Source organism: Triturus cristatus, chromosome 9 (genome assembly GCF_964204655.1).
Source record: "Triturus cristatus chromosome 9, aTriCri1.1, whole genome shotgun sequence".
Lineage (NCBI taxonomy): Eukaryota > Metazoa > Chordata > Amphibia > Caudata > Salamandridae > Triturus > Triturus cristatus.
The window spans coordinates 749,074,274-749,097,908 of NC_140592.1; the positions used below are offsets into that span (position 1 = coordinate 749,074,274).

General features: G+C 46.4%; 1 protein-coding gene across 2 annotated transcripts in view; it reads right to left on the reverse strand.

Moving 5' to 3' along the window:
* DNAJC4 (DnaJ heat shock protein family (Hsp40) member C4) overlaps positions 1-14,742 on the reverse strand; it is a 442,464-nt gene extending 427,722 nt beyond the window's left edge. Inside the window, exon 1 of one of the 2 annotated variants that reach the window (XM_085626034.1) lies at positions 14,657-14,742. The gene's annotated coding sequence lies outside the window, so the exon portion shown is untranslated. The remainder of the gene's footprint in view (positions 1-14,656) is intronic. The other variant, XM_085626035.1, reaches the window with a different exon arrangement.
* Between the last annotated feature and the right edge of the window lie 8,893 nt (positions 14,743-23,635).

The window sequence follows — 23,635 nt, forward strand, 5'->3', positions numbered from 1 at the left end:
GTGCCTAAGGTTTCGAGGAATGTGGAAGGGATGGATAGTACTCAACGAACAGCACTGTCCTAACCAGTAGTAGTAAAGATAATGTCTCATGGCAGGCGACAAATTAATCTGCGTTTTCCTACATAGTCATTAGGTGAAGCACTCGCAGGTATGCTTGACAGGTCAACGTTCTGTGCAAGAAAGCGTATGCAGGGCCCCCCAAGTTTTGTCAAATTGTGGGAGTGTGTGTTCTACAAATGCTGTCCGCTTTTCCATACCAAGGAGTCCCTCGAGCTTATGTAACCTATCTTTGCGAGTTGGTACTGTCTCTGTGCCCCATTTGGACAGGAGGACTTTCTTGGTCGCACAAAGGGCTAAGATAATTGCCCGTCCCCTTGCTGAGCGTAAAGGATAGGTTAAGGCATTGGGGAGCCCTTATATAGCTGGCAAGTTTAGGTATGTCCGTTTTGTACTTGTCATTAATGGTCGCGAGTATATCAGTCCTGTAGCGGTGCAGCTTAGAGCAATGCCAGAGTAGATGAGTCAGTGTGACCGACTTGGCACATTTGTGCCAGCAGCCATAATCCCCACCCCATTTCCATTTGGCTGCCCTGGCCGGTGTGTAGTACCAGTAGTGTGTCCTTTTATGTAGGGTTTCTTTCCGAGATGTGCTACGTGCTGATGTGCGGGATCGGTGCAAAAATTCCAACTATTACTTAGGGGTGAAAGGGCGCTCGCATACTAGTTCCAACCCCTGTTGGACTGAGGATTTGTTAGGGCTTGTGGGTTTGTTGAGAAAGGCATATACTTCAGACTGGAGGTTCTTGTCATTGGGGCGGGTGAGAAACCACTTCTCAAGAGGTGTAGGGGGCCTGCTGGTACATTTGATGGTGGGTCATCTAGTGTTTGATAGTGACTTAGCGCCAATATTCGGCTTTGATCTGTGAGAAGTCCAAAAGGCTGTGCTGGTCAAAAAAATCCCCTATGCTTTTACAGTTAATGTCTTGCCCTAAAAAGCAGGGGAGAAATCCAGATTTCCTCTAATGGGTGTTTGCGGCGAGAAATGGGTGGAGAGCTTCTTGACCAACTTAACCTTATCCCAAATCCCCACAGTAGCTCTCACCACTGGTGAGATATACAACCCTAGCGGGCGATGTTTTTTGGGCAGCAATGGGATTCTCCAGATACGAATGGCGGCATTCGCTAGATCTATAACGCACCAGTGTTTTTCCGTGCTCGCCCTTTTCCACTCCACCATATACCTTAACTGTGCCGTTTAATAGTAGTGCATTAGATGAGGAATACCAATGCCTCCCTCCGCCACGGACAAGTAAGCACGTTTTCTGAGTATGCATGCCCCCTTGCCTTCCCATACAAAGCTGTTAATCAGCTGCTGTAGCTTCTAAAGTGTATATGATTGTGGGTGCAAGGGAAGGATTAGCAATAAATAGAGAAACTTCTGAGGAAGGGTCATCTTGATCGCTGCTATCCTACAAAGCCAAGAAACAGGGCCATCCCTTCCGGATTGTATGTCCAAACAGGAGGTCACTAATAAGGTTGCATAGTTACATTCTGTTGTTTTTTTATATTGTGCAGCAAATTTGAAGCCCCAAGTATTGTGCGCCTTGAATTGACAATGGGAACAGGAAGAGGCTTTCCAGCTGGGAATTTATCACTCTGGGGTATAGTAAGGTTGATGGCTCCAGTCCGGATATTTGTATATTAACTTTAAATCCAGAAACACTGCCAAAAGGTTCCAACTCTTGCACAAGCGGAGGCAGCAAGGAACGGAGTGTGTAGTTGCAAACATGACGTCATCCGCATATAGTGCAATTTTATGTTCCTGGCTGCCCATTGTAATGCCAGTGATCAGGGGATGCCTTCGGACCCATTCCGCCAGTGACTCCATTAACAAAGCAAATAAAAGTGGGGACAGAGGGCAGCCCTGTTTCGTTCCCCTCGCAATACTATTGGATCTGGATGTCAGGCTGTTGACTAGCACGTGGCTGTGGGATTTGTGTAGCTACACCATATCCATTCCCGAAAGCGAACGCTGAGTCCCACCTGGGACTCTGGAGTGGTACGCCTTACCTATAAGGTGTAACAGCCGTTTTGTATTATCACTGCAGCTACTCTCTGGTATAAACCCAGCTTGGTCTGGGTCTACCAGACCCTGCATGCAGGGGCACAGCCAGGTAGTTAGTATGCTCGTAAAGATTTTATCAACTACAGTGAGGAGGGAAATGGTTCTGTGGAATGAGCATAAGGTGGGTTCTTTCTCAGGTTTAGGGATACTGTGATAGTAGCTGCCATCATAGTATCAGTAAGTGTGCCCTGTTCACTAAAGGGGTTGTAAAGGCAAGTTAAGGTAGGCGCTAGCTATGCAGCAAATGCTTTGTAAAAAGTGTATGTGAGCCCATCTTGCCCTGGTGCTTTACCTATTTGAAGTCTTGCTATGGCTGCAAGAACTTCATCCTCTCTGATGTTTTGTTCCAGCCGGAGGGCATCCTCAGCAGTTAATCAGGCAGTGGGTGCATTGGCCACGTAGTCCCCGGTGGCTGTTTGCCTTAGCTGTTCAGCAGACTATAAGTCTGCATAGTAGATCTTAAACTTCCGCGCTATAATGGTATCATGGCCTGCACACTGCCCATACATTTCCGGAATTTCTGCTATTCTTTGTCGATGTGTTTAAGCTTGCAATCGATGGGCGAGCAGTCGCCCTGCCTTGTGGCCTCCTGCGCAATACTTTTGCTTAGTTCAGAGGAAGGCATACACTGCTTTTTCCATGTCAAGTGCTTTAAGTTGCTTTCTAGCTAACGTTAGTTGTCTCCTCACCCTATGGGAGCCCGAGCGCTTGTAAATGTTCTTCAACTTTTTGGCTTGGCCCTCAAATTCGGTACACTTGTATTGTGCAGATGGCTATAAAGGTGCCCCTGAGGACTGCTTTGAGGGTGTCCCAGAGTAGCGACATGGGAGTGTCAGAAGTGTCATTGGTGCTGAGATATGTGTGTATTGTCTCTCTAACTTCCTTGAGGGTGGACTTGTACGTTAATAGTTTGGGGTCAAGGCACCACATACGCTGTGACTGTCGCAGGCCTGGTGTGCATAGGGTAATCGAGATTGGGAAATGGTCTGAGAGCACAGCAGCACCAATATCTATGTGGGTGGTGGGTGTCACAAAGCGGGGAGTTCTCAGAAAGTAAACTATTCTGGCATAGGTCTGGTGTGCCACTGAGTAATAATTAAAGTCCTTTGTGGTGGGGTTTCGGATTCAACAAAAGTTTTAATGAAAAATGTGTATGTCTTATGTGCTGTCTCTCTTGTTACAGTGTATTTGTGATATCTTGTGCAATATTTTTTATATTGAATCTTAGACTGCTTTTAAATTAATAAATATTATGTAACTGTATAAATTACTCCATATGGTTTGATACATTAAATACTGTTAGTTGATAATTGTCTTGTGGGTCCTTTTTAAGACGAGCGCAAAGGAATGCATGGATTGTAAGAAGTGCAGTACGTATGAGGTGAAAGAATAGATTTCTCCAAGAGGTTTTATTGTTGATACGTATGCCCCAGTCCTTGTGCAATCACTCTAGTTGGAGTCCCGGTCCAAGGAAGGCTCTTGCTGGTGGTGCGGTTGTATCAAGGCCAACTGTTCCCTGTGGTTCTCGGCCGCCGAGGGTTTGTTATGTCTCCTCCATGTTGAAGAGCAAGTACACCCACCTGCGCCCGGCACTGGAGGTGGGCTCCGCTGCATCACAGGTCAGGTAAACTAATCCCACGAGATCTCCAAACCCAAGATCAAGCGCACCTCCTCCAAGTCATGGACATGTATGTCTTGTTGTTCCAGACAAGATGAGTCTGAAGGGATGGCCCCATTTATATCCGATTCCTTTCTCCTGGAGGAATGCAGTAACTGGTTTCAGGGCCCGATGATGCTGCAGTGTGATGGCGGAAAGGTCTTGGTAAAGCCAGACCTTCGTTACCTCAAATGTGATCAAGCCACAATCCCTTATTGCAGACATGATGGCTTCTTTTTGTCGGTAGTGGTGGCCATAGGTGAGTATGTCTTGAGGTGTCGCTGGAGTTTTAGATGAGCGGCCTGCTCTGTGCATGCGGTTGAGAACAATATATTTCTCTGCCAGCTCCGGTAAGATGTGGCGGAAGAGACGAAGTACATAATCCTCTACCTTCCCGGAGTTCACCTGAAGAAGGCCCCTTTGATTCTGTTTGACCGGTGGGATCTGTTCTCCAGGTCTTCCGAATGGAGTTGTAAATCTGCATTCCTGTCTCACAATTCAAGCAATTCACGTTGGTATTCGTCAAGTTCTTCCTCTTTCACATCACTGTTTTGCTTCAGGGTAGTGACCCAATGTCCCATGTCTCCCATCTTTTGCCTGATGTCAGCAGCAATTTCCTGTTTTGGGATGGCTATCTAATTCCACAGCACGTTGAGGAGGGTTTCCAAGAAACAGCGTGAGATCGTTCTCTCGCCATCTGGAGGATCCACTGCTCCTGTGTCATGGGAGGTAGCCGGTAGGGGTGACGCATCTCTAAGCTGGTCCGTCTTCTTGGTGGATGACTTTGTGAGCATGACCTTAAGTATTGTATCCTTTTTTGCACGATGAGTGGCCATGGTGTCTGCAATAGGAAGCAATTCAGGATTATAGTTCGATGTCTAGGCTAGGGCGGCTTAGGCTTTTAAACCCTCAAGACTCCAACTGGCCGTCATTGAGGGAACTCCTTCCGAATACAGGGGTGCACTGCGTGCCTGCTCTGGGGCAGGCAGGAGGAAAGGAGGGGTCACCACAGCCCTTCCAGTGTCGCACACCTATCCAGTCTCGCCCTGGGTCTTGTGGGTAATGTGGACACCCTGCTCCAAATGCGCCAGCTGGACTCAGAGTCATCACCGCAGACCTCACCTCTGTCACCAGGAGTATCTTCATAGTTTCTTTCATACAACTTACACGTGCTCAGAACTCAGAGGGCAATGCAAACACAAAGCCACAACTGGGAGCAGAGTACACTTTAAAGTGTCAGAAGCAGCGCCGTAATTTCTACCATGTACAGTGGCGGCTCCTCCGCTAAGGCGCAGGAGCGTAGCCCTACTGCTTGTAGAGCAGTGGAAAATAAAAATAAAATGATAATAACAAGAAGTTATCATTTTCTTTACGACTTCAGCCAGGTCGGACAGGCTGGCTCAGCGCAGGAGGAAGAGGAGTGGTTTGCATTCCCTCCCTACGTGTGCATGCCGCTTTGACCGGCCATCTAAGGCTGGCCAAACCGCCATGAGCATTTGCATGTTTTCCATTGGACTGTGCTGCATAGCCCCATGGCGGACATGTCCAGCCTCCCTAGGCACTGCCTGAGCGGCCAAATAGGCCACTCAGACCAATCACGATGCTGCTCTTGTAGCGTCGGGATTGGTTGGCAGAGTCTGGAAGCCTGGGTGCTTCTGGTGCTTCTTCCAGCACAGAAGAAGACGGAGGAGAGGCGAGAGAGAGGTGTGCGGCGAGGCAGCGGCGGCAAAGACGGTAAGTGCATTTTTTTTTTTAGCCCTACCACCTCCGTTCACAGACAGCCACCACTGACCATGTACTAAAGACAGATAAAAAGAGGCCATTTTGTTTTTTAGGAGCGCTAGAAATAGATTTTGTCATAAATGTCAATTAGGGGTATAAGCTGCTACCCATTTGCTTGAGCTTTAATACCCTTGCAAACCCTGATCTAGCGGACATAAGGGTAGTGGCAGCCGCACAATGCTCAGATAGACTGTATTCTTTATTTAGGTCCAGCTCTGGGTGGTCGGAACAGGATCCAGACTCAAGGGGATCATAGGTTATCACTAGGGAAGATGGGGGCTTTAGTGTAAGACCAGAGGGTGTCAATGTGAAGTATTTGTACTGTGAAAAATGGTGAGATGCAAGACCCTATATTACAGAATACCTCAGACTATTTTGTACGTGACTAGCTACTGTTTGTAGTAGGCATCATGAAGGCCGTGGACTCCATGAACAATAATAAAACCAACTATCGAGTGGAATGCACCCCAGAGTAATTACCAATGACGGAGATTAATTCAAGGATTAATCCATCAATTTTTGTTCTTGTCATCATCTATACATGGTTCCTGTACCTCGTTCTGCCATAGACTCAAATTTGAACTCTCTTATTAAGCCATACAAGGCTATAAGGGGTTGCGTGTGTTTCAATCCAAAGGGGGCACGTTCATGCTCAACTATCCCCTTTTGGGGGCGGTCTGAGATTTATTTGCATATAGTTAGACCTTAGTGTAGGGGGACAGTAGGACAACAATATGACGGGCCAGAGTGTAATCCAGAGTAACTGCCTGTAGCTGAAATAAATTTGAACATTCCACGAAATCTCCCTGACTGAAATAAACATTACTACAAAAAAACGTAATAAAAACAAAATTCACATATCTATAGTCAGGTTTTGGGCTTCTCTGTAAAACAGCAGCAAAGAAAAACAATTCTAACTGACAGGAGTACACTAGGGAAAGGTGAAGTACTTGGTTTCAGACCGCAAAAGCTCCAAGTTCTATAAAGCAAAGAGCTACACAAGTAGAATTTGCAGCAAATGCTATTTTTCAGTTTCAAAAAACTTATGAGAACAATATCTATGCCGAGTAGAAGGTCTACCAGGCAAAGTAAAGAGTAAAGAGCGCTGTACACATTCAGGACCTAAATATCAATGTACACATTTGAGAGGGTCATTTTCCAGGAAAAAGAAAAACAATTTAAACTGTGCAATCAGTACCATAAAAGAAAGATCCTGAAGCTAATTTGTTATTAAACGAGATCCTGGAGAGAGTCAATAAATGCATGCTATTCGAAATTGCATGCACCTTCAAAAAGAATTCTAAAACACAGGATGAAATGATACGACAAGAAAAAAACACGACAGATCCCTAGAGAGATATATATTCTGGAATGCCCCTATGCAGAAAAACTTCCAACTCTTCAGGAGATGCTTGAAAACTGAACCTTTTCTTCAAACGTATGTAAGAGAAATGTGGCAACAAGCGCAGGGACTTAGAACACCAGATGGTTGGTCTGGTGAGTATTAGTGTGGTACTTCCATTTCTCCTCATTGTCCTAGAAGCTGCATGCTGTTGCTTTAAAATTTTCTAAACGCTTCCCTTCATTTCCTTGACTTCCCAATAATAACTGTGGTTGAGCAATTAAGGATTACTCTAAAGGGTTCACTTTCAGAAGAATACTGGAAAGAGGTGTTGGTGTGCCCAAAAGAATCAGTTATTGCCCCACAATATAGGCTTATGAATTGCATATATCTATATACAGTCCTGGATGTACTTGCCCCGTTCGGAGCAGCCTCTGGGCTCCATATGAACCGCCAAAAGACTGTTATATTCCAGCTGGCAGCCCTGGTGAGTGGGGATGCTGCAGCCCTTCCTTATGAGGGGCTCCGATGGGAGCGTGACCATTTCCGTTATCTAGGTATACAGGTGGCTCATACACCGGATGCCCAATATGCTGTGAATATGGGAGCAGTCATCAAAGGCCTGGAGGTGTCTATCCGGTTCTAGACCCACCAGGCTCTATTGGTCATGGGGCGAATGGCTTTGGCAAGGATGGTTATGCTCCCCCAATGCCCACCAAAACTCCTTTTGCTGTTTCCTGAAATCTACCTTCGACACCTTGAATAGTCTCCTGATCTCCTTGGTGTGGGCCGGGAAGCGCAGCAGGGTGAAACTGGAGGCGCTTAAATTGGATATGGACTCGGGGGGCTGGGTCTACCTGACTTCACAATTACCTTGCGGGGCTGCTGCAATATGTGGCGCAGTGGTGTGCTGAAGGTCCTGATGTGGAGAAGGCACTGTTGGTGGACTGGGGTGCGGGATTGGACCTCCCGAGGTATCCCATGATGGGCTCGCAGGCCCCCTTAGATTGTCCGTTTGCGGTCCGTCAGATCGCAGGCGGTCAACTTGGTGATACGTAGGGCCCCATATGCTCGATTACTCCCCCTCTAATGGATCCAGGGTTTCTGTCACTTACGGATCTTCATGAACCTTACAATAGGATGAGGGGGGTTGCACGACAGCTGGGGACCTGTACCTGAACGGAGCCTTCCTTTCCTTTGGCGATGCAAAGAGGTGTTTCAATGTGCCAGATGGCCATTTCTTACATTACCCTAAAATATCTCGCACGGCTCACGGGATATGTCCTGCGTTTCCAGGTGAACCAGAGGAGACACAAACTTTGATACTAAAGTTGGACCCGGGTTTCTATATGGTACTAATCTCCCACATATATAAAGCTCTGAAGGTGGATCGCAGGATTGATGTATCAAGAATCCGAAACAGATAGACAGCTGATCTATTGTCGCCGTTCACAGAGGGCGAGTGGAAGCGGGCATTTGTGCAGGTCCAGGAGGTGGCTAGCAACACATGCTTGTTGAAGCACACCCAGTTCTTTTACCTCAATCGCACATATTTAACACCACAGAGATTGTCAAGGTTCGATCGACACGCCTCTTGGTGTGGTGTGGGACCAGCAACTTTTTTACATGTCAGCTAGGACTGTGTTCGGCTTCAGGCATATTGGCCGCTGGTGCTCCGCGTACTGTGCAAGGTCACATGTGGGGGTATCAAGGTGACGGTTAAACATTGTCTTTTGGGCGTACTCCCTATACCTAGGTCAGGTGCTCGTATACACCATAAATTTGCACTCCTGGGACTTATACTGGCTAAGCGCCGCATTGCCATACACTGGACTTGCACTGTACCCCACCCCTCCCTCCACCCAGATAAATGGAGGGCGGACCTGCATGAATGGAGCATGGCTGAAGAACGCCAGCTGCACTTGGTCAGCACTAATGAGAATGCGGCGCGTGAAGTGGAGATGTTGGGAAACACGGTAGAGGGCCTGCTGACGAATGGTGGACCATACGAGGGAGGGTGGGGCTGCTTCACAGACTGTGGCTCTCAAGGCCTCTGTGATGGGGTCGGATGATAACCCCCTCTCTGGTTAAATGAGATAGCGTGCGATTTAAGGCAGTGTGTGGTATATGGGTGAAAGAGCTAGGTACCAGCTGACTGTGGGTAGGGACTCCCCACCCCTGGATTGTAAGCCTGGAGAGTTGGACAGAGGCTGGTTTCCCGCATGCCCATTTATTGGCACATTGACACAGTTGAGTTCTGCGCCTCACTCAGCAGATCATACCCAACCCGATGGCTACCCGGCGCCCATACCTACCTTCTCTCCCTCGCTCAGAAGGGACGATGCTCTGTCCATGAGAGGTTGGCGGCTTCTCTAGCTCACTCTGATTGTTCCTCACCTGCTGTCTCTGGAATATTTTAGGTAATATAGCCTGACTGCCTGTCACTGCCAGGTAATTGTTGTAGTTTTTATTTTTTTGTTAATTTCTGTTTCTGCGCATGATTGTTATTTGTGGGTGTTGTCCTATGTATCAAACATGACAATGTATGCCTAGCAATGACGCTTGGGAGCCAACCACATGGGCGAATAGAGAGGCCACGACGGTATCCTGTACCACTTACCTGATGTGTAAAGTAATTTGTAAAAAATGTTTTCACTACTTTGTGGCCGGGAAGTATAATATGTATTGTGACGTATCTGTGATATTGAATAAAAGACAAGTTTTTAAAAAAGTATCTACGTAGAGTATATCTCACAAGATAAAGGCAATGAAGGAGCGGAATGAACTCTTCTCCACTGTATCGGAGTTGTGGTTCACACATTGGAGATCTCACACAGACGGTATGGAATTGCTGTAGGATTTCTCCTTCTTAAAAGGGGGTTTTCCATACTCTGGGTAATGTGTTGGGCTGGTCGATATCTGCTAACCCAAAGCTGGCCATTCTGCACATTAGTATTAACCTAGACTCCAAGAGATACAAATTAGCCTTGTTGTGGCTTGGGCTTTTGGTCACCAAGAGGCATATAGCTCCCCTTCGGAAGGGGGTAGACCCCCCCCCCATTATCAGAGGATGAAAAAAAAGACAAGACCAGTTCATGTGCCTTGAAAAGACAATTTACTTGGCAAAAGGATAGCCACAGAAATACTATAAGACATGGACAATCTGGAGTTGCAGTAAGGAATGACGATGCGCCCAGACCATAGAGAGGTAATGATAACCTGGGCATGTGTGATCACTCGTAAAAAAGACATTGCAGGGGGATTACTAAAAGCTATAGTGTTGACCTTTGATATACACCATAGTGTTTTTTTATGATTAATGATAAGATTCTTGTGATGTACCCTGGAATAATCACAATCAGTCACAGTTTGCGTTACTTTAATAAAACCAGTGAAATGTTTTATAAGAAACATATTTCTTTGGGGGAGGGAGTAGGGGTTGGGACTCAGATACAATGTAATATTATCACAAATTATGAAGAACAAGCATTTACAATGCAACGGTCTCGGCATTGTTAAAGTTAGAGCTATTGGCATTGCTCATGACATTATTTTTGTTTATGTTTTTGATTTTAAAACATTTAAAGAAACGGCTTTGTTATTTACAATGTCAATAGCTTAATCACTCTCAAATGCGAGACCTATTGCATTTGCACCCACACACACAAAGCCACCCACACACACAGAGCCACCCACAGAGCCACTCACATAGAGCAACCCACACACAAATAGAGCCACCTACACACACACACACGCAGTAGCCCACTGACCTATTTACATTATGTGCACTTTGTGATCTGCATGGTACATGTTCTTTGCTGCAGGCACATTAACCCTATGTGCTACCTTTCCAGGAGTCAAAACTTCGATCTCTCTCTAGGAAGAACATTAAACATCAATCATAAGTATACAGTTTTAGAAAAATACACTTAGTGATCCTCCTAGGTAATAAAGGCCACGCAAAAACAACTGAAACATTGTACACAAGTCTGTTGTGAGAGACACTGCAATGTTTATTCTGCCAGAGGCAAAACATGCCTCTTGGATTTTACAAAAATATAGTAATATCGGAATGCGAACCACAAAGAATAAAGCCATACTATCATCTCCTGAGACTACAGGGTTTGTAACTGGCAAGTTCAGGTTTTGCTGAAGGCAAAGTAGTTGTATTTTGCTGGGAGAGAAGATGCAAGCACAAGTGTAAAAGTTGAGAGATACACATATCGATAACAAATTTCAGCAGCACTATTTATGAGATGACAGCTTAGCCGGCTCCAGCCTCAGCAGGGCGTGGACCAGTACACGTAAAATAGTTGGCTTTTAACCCAGCCGCTCACCCGTGGAATGGTACGCGGGTGACCCCAGGAGGTTGGGTGCATGTACAGGACCACAGGCACCCTCTCACCACCCCCCTGAAACCCGGCTCTGGCGCACACTGAACAAGCAAGCAATACCTTCCGCCATGATGGGTCCGGGCTGATCTCGCGAGAGCTGTGCGGGCAGCCTACAGCGCTCAGCGACAGGAAGAGCGGTTCTCGCGAGATGCGTGGACGGGTTGCAGTGTAAACTCGCATCCGGACCAGGGCTGCTATAGGTGGCACAAGTGCAACAACAGCTCCACGACACAAGCTAGTGAGTGCTCTTCAATTCAGGATTAAATATTTTGCAAACTGGAACATTAAATGTGCCAGACTCACAAATGTGTGTATTGCACCACCCGGCGTCCGAGCAGAAATTAGCATCTTATTTCCCACCTTATTAAGTAATGCTGACAGCATCTCATTCAGCCAATATGTTATTCGCAGGCTGATGTTTGCATGTTATTTGGCGAGCATCTTTTTCGCATTCAACATTCTAGAACAGCTTTCATGATCTAAATATTAATGAAATACAACTGCAGTTAACTGGACTTTGAATCGGGCAAGACGGCGCACTATTATAACGGTAAAAGGCCGCGTTAATAGAATAGGCATGGAAAAACCCGAAACATCACAAATTCCCTAAGCTAAGCCATGAACACCGCCGCCTTTCTCCGAGGTCAAGCAGAAATGCCTCGGAGAAACGCAGCAGCGTTTTCGGATTCGGGGGCGTGTTTTTCTTTCTCTCCTCTTGCCATTGGCTGGAATGTTTACATTTCAGAGGACCAAAAGAATCGAAAAAACACGCCCCCGAATCCGAAAAAGACGGGGCTTGTTTGGAGAGACAAAGCTCTTCTCCAATGGCTGACCAGCATTTAAGAGGCCAGCCAATGGAGAAGAGGGAAAAAAAGGGGCGGGTTAAAGCCCCACTCCTAAAACGTTAAATCTTGCGAGCGAGACTGCGCAAGCGCAGCCTTCGCTAGCCGAGACCGCGCAAGCGCAGCCTTCGCTGGCCAAGACCTAAAAATGGCCATTCAGAGGTATTTTCTTGAAAGGGAATATATATTTTAATATCACAGAACAAACTAAATAAAGTTAAGAAGGATCAAAAAATGTTAAAAAGTAAAATATAATAGCATGAAGCTGGCGTTCTGAGCACTTCTATAAAGTCTGGGTTCATGGATGATGCATAGTAGACGAGGACGGTCGAATGCCCAGAAATAGTTTTCAAATAATTCCCTTCAAAGGCTTATCATGTCCATTTAGTCCCATGAATTACTTTGAGGAACACATAATAACTCTGCTGCAACATCAATGATTTCTATCATCGAAAATCAGGAAACTTGCCAACTTAATTTGATCAAACTTGTTGCATCCTTTATTATTTCTCAATTATCATCCTCTTAACTACCTACATATGACTAATCTGGGAAACATCATCTGGTAAATAGATACTCTGGAGTAAAGAAACGAAAGTAAACAACAGCGTGTAAATCCATCTGTATATATGTACATATCCATCAATCACTCCCAACCACATTTACTTTGTCACAGTTTGTTCACACTTGAATGTAAACGCTGTAGTGTCCAGTGAAGTAAACAGGAAACAATACGGCCAATGCGCATAGAATAAATAAATCTGACATGCGATCAGTAATATTTTGTCTAATGTCTAAGTGTAATTCTAATGTTTGTCAGAAACAAAAAAAAGAACCTCCATGTAGATATACATCCAATAGAACAATTATTTGTTGTCCTCATTACTTACAGAATTTATTTTTGTTGTTCAATGATACCATCAAGTCTTTCTTTCCTCCTTATTGTAGTTTCTTAGGTGTATTTCTCAATTCATTCACTACAATAGATCGTCTGGTACCACTCAGTCTTTCATCACCCTACATTTTAACTTAGAATTGACTTTTTCTAGTTCATTGCAACATTGACTCACACAATGTTCTTTAACATTAATACTGACCCCGTGTTCACAAATTAAATATTGGTTCAAGAGTCATCAAAAATAGCAAGAAAAGAAACATATTTCATTCATTCCATCAGGCTGGTAACTTTGCAGGAATTCAGTCCACCATAGCACAAAATTGGCTAGTCGTTGTTCCAGTTTTTGATGGACCCAGGATATTTGTTATTCCTAGGGCTATATTTCAAAACAGGTCACTGTGGCTGAAATATTTTAGGGCAATGAGTCTTGGAGTTCCTACTCTTCAAATGAAAACAGTAAAACCCTATAGTAGAAACTTCAAAACCCTCGTTCAGGGGCGTGGCCATGATACAAGGCTAATCTATCATGACTACTATCTGCTCCTGGGCAGCACCCCCAGAAACAACAATAGCCTTTCACTTTAAGGCACTCTGCATACAATAACAAGCACTGGCAAAGTCAATAGATCTCTTCATTTGGACCTATTGGCTTTACCAATGCGGCACAATACAGTTGATGCTACAGACAAAAGCAAACATTAGCAAAACAAACAGGTCTCACCTATGCAAGAACTACTGCCTCTGTCAATGTTTTTAAGGCATGCTCTACAGCAGTGTGGCTGCTGTGCATTGTATAGTATGCTATGGTATGGTATGACCTGTCATTGTACAGTATGGTATTGTCTGTCATGATATGGCTCATCATTGTATAGTGTGCTATTAGGATGGCTTGTCATTGTATAGTGTGGTGCAGCCTCTCATTGTATGGTATGGTATGGCTCATCATTGTATAGTTTTGTATGGTATGGCTTGTGATTGTAAGGTATGGTAGGACCTGTCAGTGTATGCTAAGGTATGGTATATGGCCTTATATTGTATAGTATGATATGGTCTGTCATTGTATGGTATCATATGACCTGTCATTGTATAGTATGGCCTGTCAGTGTAAATTATAGTATTTCAAGCACACTATTAAGTTTCGGTAAGATCACCTTCGGTCTTTTGTAACCAGCTGGCTGGTAGGCGAGAGAGACCTAAAAATGTCCAAGTCTAAGTTGAAAATTTATTTCTTGTTTTCTAAAATACTAACGTGTGTCTACAGTAACCAAAATGTATGGGAGCCCTCTAACAGGCACCATTTCAAATGGCTTAGTGCCGCTGAAAGGGAAGTCCGGAAACATTAATTGACTGTCCTGTCCGTTTTTTGTGACAGGGTTAGCTAATTCTACAGAAACTAGTGGGAGTTGCCTGAAAAATATGCACAGCTCATACAACTAGTGGGAGCTGCCTGGAAATGATCACAGCTTCTGTACTACCGATATCTCAGCCGGTGTGTAAACTATTGGAAGTGAGGTTCGGCACAAAACTAGAAAGCTGTGCAGCTTCGGTCATTACAGTGACGCTCACTAATGTTCATGAGCTTGTTGTGTAAAGAAACAGTGTTAAAGTGCCCTTACCTTTAAAGGTAGGCTCATGTCAACGGGTTACACAACCACTGTCACCGGGCGCAGCCATTCTCACTACGAATCCTCAGAAAGAGTAGAAGGACTGTGACCATAACAGACAACAAAACAAAAGAAGGACTAAAGAACGCTTTGGAGTGAAGGAAGTTGTAAACGGTGATTTATGTTTCTCCGTCGGAGAAACCTAAAATAACATATTATAACATTATTTTGGCTTCATAAAATGGGATGAGGGGAGTCCTTTAACCTAATCTGGAATGTTGGAGTGTGATGTGTAGCTATGACTGACTGAATTCTTGCAAAGAACTAAAATATTCTGGTTAATAGGAGCTCAAAAATACAGTAGTCAGTTAATTTTATTGCACATGCTTGCATTCGTTAGTATTTGCTCGTGGAACTTCAAAATAATCTCACCAGATTACTTTACATATGACGCTGTACCTGGCTAGGAAGTCATTTCCAGAGTAAAGTAAATATCAGTACCCAGTGCAATTCTGTGTCAGGACCCGAGGCTCCGATTATGCTTCTCATTTCTTTACTAGAAGCTCACAGCAGCCAATGAAAATACAAACAGAAAACCATGTGATAACCATAGAGTCCCAGGGTACATAAGGTCCCTGCATGAACATAGAGTCCTCTTTCTTTGCTGCTCCGCAGCCAGTTAAGTGCCCTTTGCTATCCTTACTGTGGAAGTGTTGTATTATGAAACGTGTGGTCGTTGTAAAGTTAGTTTTCTAGCGTTCTTGTCGCTGGCAGGCTAGCGCTTTGTGAGCGATTTCAGGTTTGCCTGTTGCGACTGAGTTTCGTTCGAATGTAGCTTTGTTTGCTGCCCCGCCCCTCGTGAGTGGCGTTTGCCTTCTTCTCATTGTGGCGCAAACTATCATCGCTTTTAGGTACTGTCTGAGCGCTTTCCTTCGCGCTCCGTATATCACCGAGTTATCTTTCGTTTGGAGAGAGTCTACCTGTACGCTAGTTTGTTATCAACGAGTTCTCAGTTGCAGTTGAGTTCTGATGGAGCGCTTACCTTAGCTCTCAGTGATTTCTGTTGACTCTGCCTGAGCGCTTGCCTTCGCGCTCCGGGTGTTCAACGCTCCGACGCTGGTTCGCGTTCGGGCATTGGTGCGGCAGGTCCCGAGGAGCGAGGACGCGCGTCTGAAGGACGCGCGGTCCTCTTTCGATTGCTACGAGCCTCGGCCAGCGCGCATGCGCGGCGGCCATATTTGCCTGTGCTTTTGGCATTTCGGCATTGAGTGAACGCGGAGGCAGCGTTTTATGTCTCAGACCCTCGTGCTTTATTAATAAAAAGCGCGCAAAGGCTCGTTTTGTAGCTCCTCTGACGCCCCATTTGTTGCACATACTGTGGGGCTGTATAATCAGTCATAGGCTTTGCGTAGAGTGGATTTCTTCAGCAAGCTTCTCCTCCCTCCACGTCATAACTTGATTCCAACTCACCTTTGGTGAATTATTGGAGCTTGCTTGGGGTTACCACTCCTCCTGACCTCTTCTACTTACATTACCTACCTGGCCTAATCCTGCGACCGCAGACAGTTCTCCAGGGTCAGTGATTCCACACTTGGTGTGTTACGATGTCTGAGTACTATGAGGAGGACTATTACTACTACGAAGAGGAACCCTCTGGGTTTGTAGAACAAGACCTCGTTGAGGCTTTAGATGCGGGCGTCCAGCATTCCGTGAATTCAGCGCTGGTAAGGGCGATTGCACCCCTAAAATGCCACCTGTGCTCCTATGCCAAGCAGCAAGGCTGGCTTCCATCTTCAAGCTCTCGAGCTAGATCTGGTGGTAAAGGAATGGCGAACCCCCACTCAGCGGACTTTGCTAAACTGGCCAAAGCAATGGTGGAACAGGAGCGCTCTACGTCCAGTAGAGAAGCCACGATCACGGAAATTTCCTAAGAGGATGGTGATCAGGACACTTCCTCGGACCCTTCCACTGACCAAGAGGAGGCTCCTCGCCCCTCCAAAAAAGCCAGGAAGGAGAAACACTCTGAACCGGATCCGTCTCCTAAGGTCCTCACCCTTGAGCCCGCCGAGATTATCCATCCTAACTCCACGGCTTGGCTGCCACCCCAGGAGGTGGCAGACTATGTACACTCCCACCTGCGCCAAGCGTTTGAGAAAGACGTGCGCGCACGACTCCGATCTGAGTGCCCTAGGCCCGATGTCTCTGACAAAGTGGCAGAAACGCCAGAGGTGGACCCATTAATGTTAACCTATCTAAGGAAGTATTCTCAGGACCCCAAGAAGGGCCTTGACAGATCTTGGAGGTCCTGTCAGGATAAACTGTTGGATGTATCTGGGCCCCTGACCAAAATTCTTGAGCTTGGCTTTAGGGCCAAAGAGACGTCACGTACCGTGGATCCGGATGAGCTGATTGGTTGGGCTCAAAGGGCGATGTGCCAACTTGGCAATGCCAACTGTGCGCTTTCAGCTGAACGACGCCGTTCCATTCTATTAAAGTTGGATCCCAAACTGGCCGAATTGGCCACATCGGAATCGGGGCCTCTGGCTCAGGGCCTTTTGTTTGGACAGCCCTTCTTGAAGGAGCTGACCAAGTTTGTGGCCACCTTCAGCGGGCTGGATAAAGCCCAAGGCTCACTCAGACGGGCGTTCCGCCCGGTTTTTGGCAGGGCCGGACGGTTTCCTGGGCGCTCGTTCGGCCGAGGGAACTCTCAAGGCGCCCAGCATGGCCAGAGGGGAGGTTATCAACACAACTCCAATACCTCCTCCTTCTACCCTACTCGACGAGCCAGGAACAGGTTCCGCAAAGGTGGCAGATTTGGTGGCAATTCCAACAATCAACACGAGGCCGGAAATTCAGGTGAGTCTGATCCCTTATTCCGAGGTGTAATTGGGGGGCAGAGTAGGCTGTTTCCTCAGCAACTGGCGCGAGGTCTCTCAGGATGCATGGGTATTTGAGACGGTGCAAGGGTACAAGCTAGAGCTGTACGATTCCCCAACACAGAGCATTCGCCCTCCTCCAATGTCTTTTTCCCAACGAGATCAGACCTTTATCTCAGCAGAGATCATGTCCTTAGTAGGGAAGGCCACGATAGTGGTTTCCTCTCTTCACCCTCAGGGTTTCCTAAGCAATGTCTTTCTAGTAGAGAAGAAAGGGGGTGGATCCAGACTGGTGTTAAACCTCAAAGATTTCAATTCATGGATTATTTACAGACACTTCAAGATGGAAGGTATCCATCTACTACGCGATCTCCTCCAAGAAGGGGACTGGATGGTCCGGCTGGACCTGAAGGATGCGTATGTATCCATTCCCATCTTTCCCCCTCATCGTCGGTTTCTCCAATTTTTGTGGCAAGGAGTTTGTTACGAATACAAAGTCCTCCCGTTCGGCCTGTCATCAGCACCTTGGTGCTTTACAAAGCTTCTGAGGCCGGTGGTAAAGTCTCTCAGAGCGCGGGGAGTCCGCCTCATAATATATCTGGACGACATCATCATTTTGGCGACAACCCCCCAGTTAGTTCAAATACACCTCAATTGGGCGATCAACCTGTTGCAGAGTTTGGGGTTCATTGTGAATCCACAGAAGTCAGTACTGACTCACTCCCAGTCGCTCGAGTTTCTAGGTTTCCTCGTCAATTCGGTGACTTGTCAGCTTCTGCTTCCAATGCAAAAAATCAGGAGTATCAAATGGGAATTGAAGTCTACACTTCACAGGCAGACGATTTCCCTGAGATCATTGGCCCGGATAGTGGGGTTGTTGGCATCTTCCATTCAGGCGATCTTCCCGGGCCCCCTTCACTACCGAGCCCTGCAGCGGCTAAAAATCCGCCATCTCCAAGGAGGCCTCAGTTACTCGGAACAGATCCCCCTCTCAGGCGAGGTGAGGCTGGAGATGAACTGGTGGTTAAACCACATGGAGGCCTGGAACGGCCGAGCGCTATTCGGATCAGCCCCGGATGTGATAATCGAATCCGATGCCAGCCGGTGGGGTTGGGGTGCCCGTTGCGGCCATTTGTCCACAGGTGGTCGTTGGTCGCCGGAAGAGCTACGGTTGCTTATCAACTGCCTGGAACTATTGGCTGGTTCCTTTGCTATCCGATGTCTTTCTCCTCAGAAGACGGACTGTTGTATTCTTCTTCGGATAGACAACGTATCGGCAGTTCGGTATGTCAACAAGCTGGGCGGTACCAGGTCCCGGATGTTGGCGGAGATTGCCAAAGATTTTTGGCACTACTGTCTTCGGAACAGAATCTCGCTAGTAGCGGAATATCTACCGGGCTGCAACAACGAGGTGGCAGATTGGCACTCCCGCCATCTACAGGATTTCAGCGACTGGATGCTGTCTCCCCGAGTATTTCAAAGCTTGAGTCACCTATGGGGTCCCTGTCAGATAGACTTGTTTGCATCTCGCCTCAACAGACAGGTTCCTCAGTTTTTCAGTTGGAGGCCGGACCCAGAGGCTCTGGCCACGGATGCCTTCCTTCAGGAATAGCCGCAGGACCTGTGTTACGCGTTTCCCCCGTTTATGATGATCCCCAGGGTGCTTGCACGAGCCAGGGCTTATCGGGCGGAACTCGTCTTGATCACTCCTCTGTGGAGAGCACAGGTGTGGTTCCCAGTCGTACTAGAAATGTGTTGTGCAGTCCCAGTTCTTCTTCCTCGGATGGAGAACCTGCTGTTGGACCCTCGTCAGAATCCTCATCCATTGGTGATATCGGGCCAGCTTCCTCTAGTGGCCTGGCGGGTTTCAGGGACAGATGGAAAATCCCAGGCCTTTCTCGCGAGGCTGACAGATTTATCACAGAGGCCTGGTCAGCCAACACACATAAGAGATATGCTTCCTCTTGGAAGAGATGGTGTGATTGGTGCTCTCAATGGGACGTGTATCCCTCTGCAGCACATGTCTCTTTAGTGGTAAATTTTCTGGCCTCTATGGCTTCCTCAGGTTTGGCATACAGAACAGTTAACAACTTTCGTTCCGCCATATCAGCAGGTCATCTGCCTTTAGAGGGCAAACCCATAGGTGAACACCCGTTGGTGTGTAAACTGCTTAGAGGCATTCGAATGGTAAAACCCCCACTTCCTAAATATTCTCAGTTGTGGGATGTCTCCATTGTCCTTAAATTCTTGGAAGTCTGGCCTTCAAATAAATACTTATCCCGTAAGCAACTCTCTGCTAAGTTAACAATGTTACTATGTCTAGTCTCTTGTAAAAGAGTCTCCGACGTACGGGCTTTGGATTTAGCGGGGCATAGATATTCCCCAGAAGGAGTAACCTTCATCCTGTCCAGACGAACTAAATGCAACACTGCATCCGTCACTTACCCAGCTTTTCCGAATAATCCCAAGCTGTGTGTGGTACAATGCATTAAAGATTATGAGGTGAGTACCGCAGAGTTTCGTATTGATATGCAAGGTCAATTGTTGATTGCTCTGCAGAAACCTTTTCGTCCGGTGGCTCCGGCTACCTTGTCTCGATGGATGCGTTGGCTTATGGATGAAGCAGGGATAGATGTTTCCAAGTTTGGAGCACATTCAGCCCGAGGGGCTATGGCCTCGAAAGCATATTCATCAGGTGTTAGCCTGGCAGAAATCATGCACGCAGCTGATTGGTCTACTGAGCATACTTTCAAAGCATTTTATTATAAGCCTATTGTGGATGTAGCTTCTGTTGTGGTTGCTAAGCTTTGAACAAGCATAATCGGAGCCTCCGGTCCTGACATAGAATAAAAAATTTGCGAACATTCGTGTCAAGAATTTTCAATTCTATTAAGGACAACGGAGGCGAGGAGTATCCCACCCGGAAGACATTTTATTGATCAGAAATGTATGTTTATTCATGCTCGTATATTGCATAAGTTGATTGCTCCCTCCCTTCTTTTGTGCTGTTATGTAATGTTGACTTTTACCGTATGGTTGGAATGGCTTTTACGGGTTGTCCTTTTATTTCAGGGACTGATAGCAAATGAAGCATGAATAGGGTTCAGCTGAGATTGGCTGGTATGCAGTTCTTTGGTTTGCGCAAGAGTGAGTCACCTGGACCGGGATCCAGTTCAAACTTGCAGCCCCGTTGGGCCCCAGTTCTTGGTTGAAGAAATCCTGGTCTACCGATGATCCTTCAGGAGCAGGTCGTGAATGGACTTAACTGTTTTGCTTACAAAGAAAGAGGACTCTATGTTTATGCAGGGACCTTATGTACCCTGGGACTCTATGGTTATCACATGGTTTTCTGTTTGTATTTTCATTGGCTGCTGTGAGCTTCTAGTAAAGAAATGAGAAGCATAATCCTCGCCTCCGTTGTCCTTAATAGAATTGAAAATTCTTGTCACGAATGTTCGCAAATTTTTAATTCTCCTTTTTCATAGGCACATTCTATTCCTTTTCTTCATAAGAATACTTGAGCAAACAATAACTTGTTTAGCTAGTGCTTTCAACACAATGTTGATGTTCCATTGTGTTGCATATGTCAGGTTCCTCCGTTCCGATGTCCTCAGGGCTGTGTTGATGCTCTAAAGGGGCCCACCTCTGGACAACCCCAAGTCCGGCATGTAATTTAACACAGACTGTTGTGGTAATCGAGCGGGGGAAAGAAAGGGTAGGGACTGCGGGGAGGGAGATCTGAAAAGCAAAGAAAAGACAAACACTGTATGAGCTCCGTGCCTGTGATACCACTGCAGGAACAGTTTACATGAAAACCAGCATTACGCACAATGTCTCGCTCATCTCACCTGAAAAGCAAAGAAGGTGAAGCCTAACGTATAGGGGAGAGCAAGAGGCAGTGGCAAGGATGCTTCAGGCAACTAGTATGTAAAACAAAAGAAACAAAAGACCACACAAATCGGATCGGCACTTCAGTGATAATGACACATTGAACACTCCATGCCTCAGTCTCTCCACTTGCACCTACCAACTTGTGTTAGAAGCACTATTCTTATGCCCAGCTGGTATGGCACCACCCCTTCTCGGTAAGCTCTCTCCCATATCTATAGGCGGAACATAAGAAGAGAAACAATAATGATGACTGGCTGCTGGATCGTGAATTGCTACACGCCTTGCTTCTGCCAGTAAATGTGTTCTGCCAGGATTAAACATGCATCACCAATTCCATACTATATAATCCACGCACACTGGCAGTATGTCTCTACTGCTCAATAACGAAGTCTTTGAATGATTTGACAGTTGCCCATAGTGTCGTTTGGTAGCGTGACCTCTAGCCACTCAGGGAAAGTCAGGGCTGAGAATCACCAACGCACATGTACCCCCCTTGCGTGATCTCCTAAGCGGACCTCCTTCAAACGGAGCGATCATGAGGCCCTTCTGGAGGGGTGGGGAGCCTTAAAGCAATAAACGCTCCTCTGCATGAGACCAACCGTTTCCGGGTCTCTGCCAACAGAGGAGCGAAGGTAGGAATCAGCTCAATACGCCTACCTCGCTTGTCTTCGGTTGTCCCAGGGAGGGTGCGCCGTCCTCTCACTGTCCGGTACCTTGGAAATAAGGTGCTTCTTGCCTCTAGCACAACCAGGAAGAATTATCGGCTCCGAAAGAGTCGACCTTTGCCCTTTTGTTTCCGCGACGGGCGTTGCGCGAGTCACGTGAGACATGCCTCGCAACGCCCGCCGGGACTGGTAGTTACGGGACAGACGTGCTCCGAGCCACTGTGCCTGGTTTTCGCGGCAGTCGGTGCGCTGTCGATCCCGTGTCCCTGACAGCATATATCTAACCCAGTGACGCTCTTTTTGTCCATTTTTAGGAAGATAAAAGATAATGCATGACCTTCCAGGTTCGTTATGCACATTTAAGTTGTATACACATGTAAACGCATTGAACTATTTGTTACAAAGAAGAATTAACACTTTATATTAAATCCAAAGAGAGCTTTCTTCTCAATACTGTGACAACGTCCTTCAACAACATCAGCTAGCTGTTCAGCCAGCGCCTCTTCAACAGCCTCAACTGACAATGGAATGTTGGTATGCACCAAGTTAGGGAAAGCGCAGGGGGGACAAAAGGGCTAGGTAAAGGTTTACACAGGTGGGTGATTATAAAATACAAATATATAGTTAATAAAACAGATTGTGGATTATAACACAATTCTATGTCAGGACCGGAGGCTCCGATTATACTTACTCATTTCTTTACTAGGAAATGCTCAGCAGCTAATCAGCTTAAAAAATAATAATACTACAATACCCATGAACACTCTGGGTATCACCTGATAACCATAGAGAATCCCCTATAAAGGGACCATAAGAGAATACTACATCCTCTTTCTTTGCTGCTCCGTAACCAGTTAAGTGCTTTACCTTCCTACTTTATTGTTCTTGGATTTTGCATTTATTCACTTTTTTGCACTGTATTTGCTTTGCGCCACTACCTGTATCTGTCTTGGCGCTCTGTTCGCGCTCTGCCCGCTGTGGTGCTGTTTCGGTTTAGGCATTGTGCCATTTGCGCTCGTCGCGCTCCCTGAATTCTTTTTTCCTCATTGTTCCTTTACATTGTTGCAGGGAGCGTGTGTTCGCCTCCCCGGTTCGGGCGCTGAGCGCCTGCGCTTTTGATTTGATTTGTGGAGCGGGAGAGAGGGGCTGAAAGGCTACGCACGTCGGTCGTGTATGCCTTTATTTACTGTGAATCAGGCGGCCGTTACCGCGCATGTGCGGCGGCGATTTTGTTTGTTATTGTCTCATGCACATTACAAAATTCAGCACGGGAGCAGCGCTTCCTTTGCTCTTTGCCCACGGCCTGTTTCTAGCCCCGGGTTTTACGTCCTGCTGATAAAAATCCTCAGTTGGGCTGTATAATACAGCATAGGCTTTGCCTAGAGTGGCTTCTTTATTGGCAAGCCCTCCCTCCACACTTAATTAATTAATTTCTCTCAGGTTACTTTTTGTACCTGTTGTGTTGGCTTGCCTTCGGGGTTTTTGCCACTCCCCCTTTATTCTTGCCTTTGGCATTTTTGATTGCAAGTGCTTGTTACTTCCTCTTGTGGGCATTATTA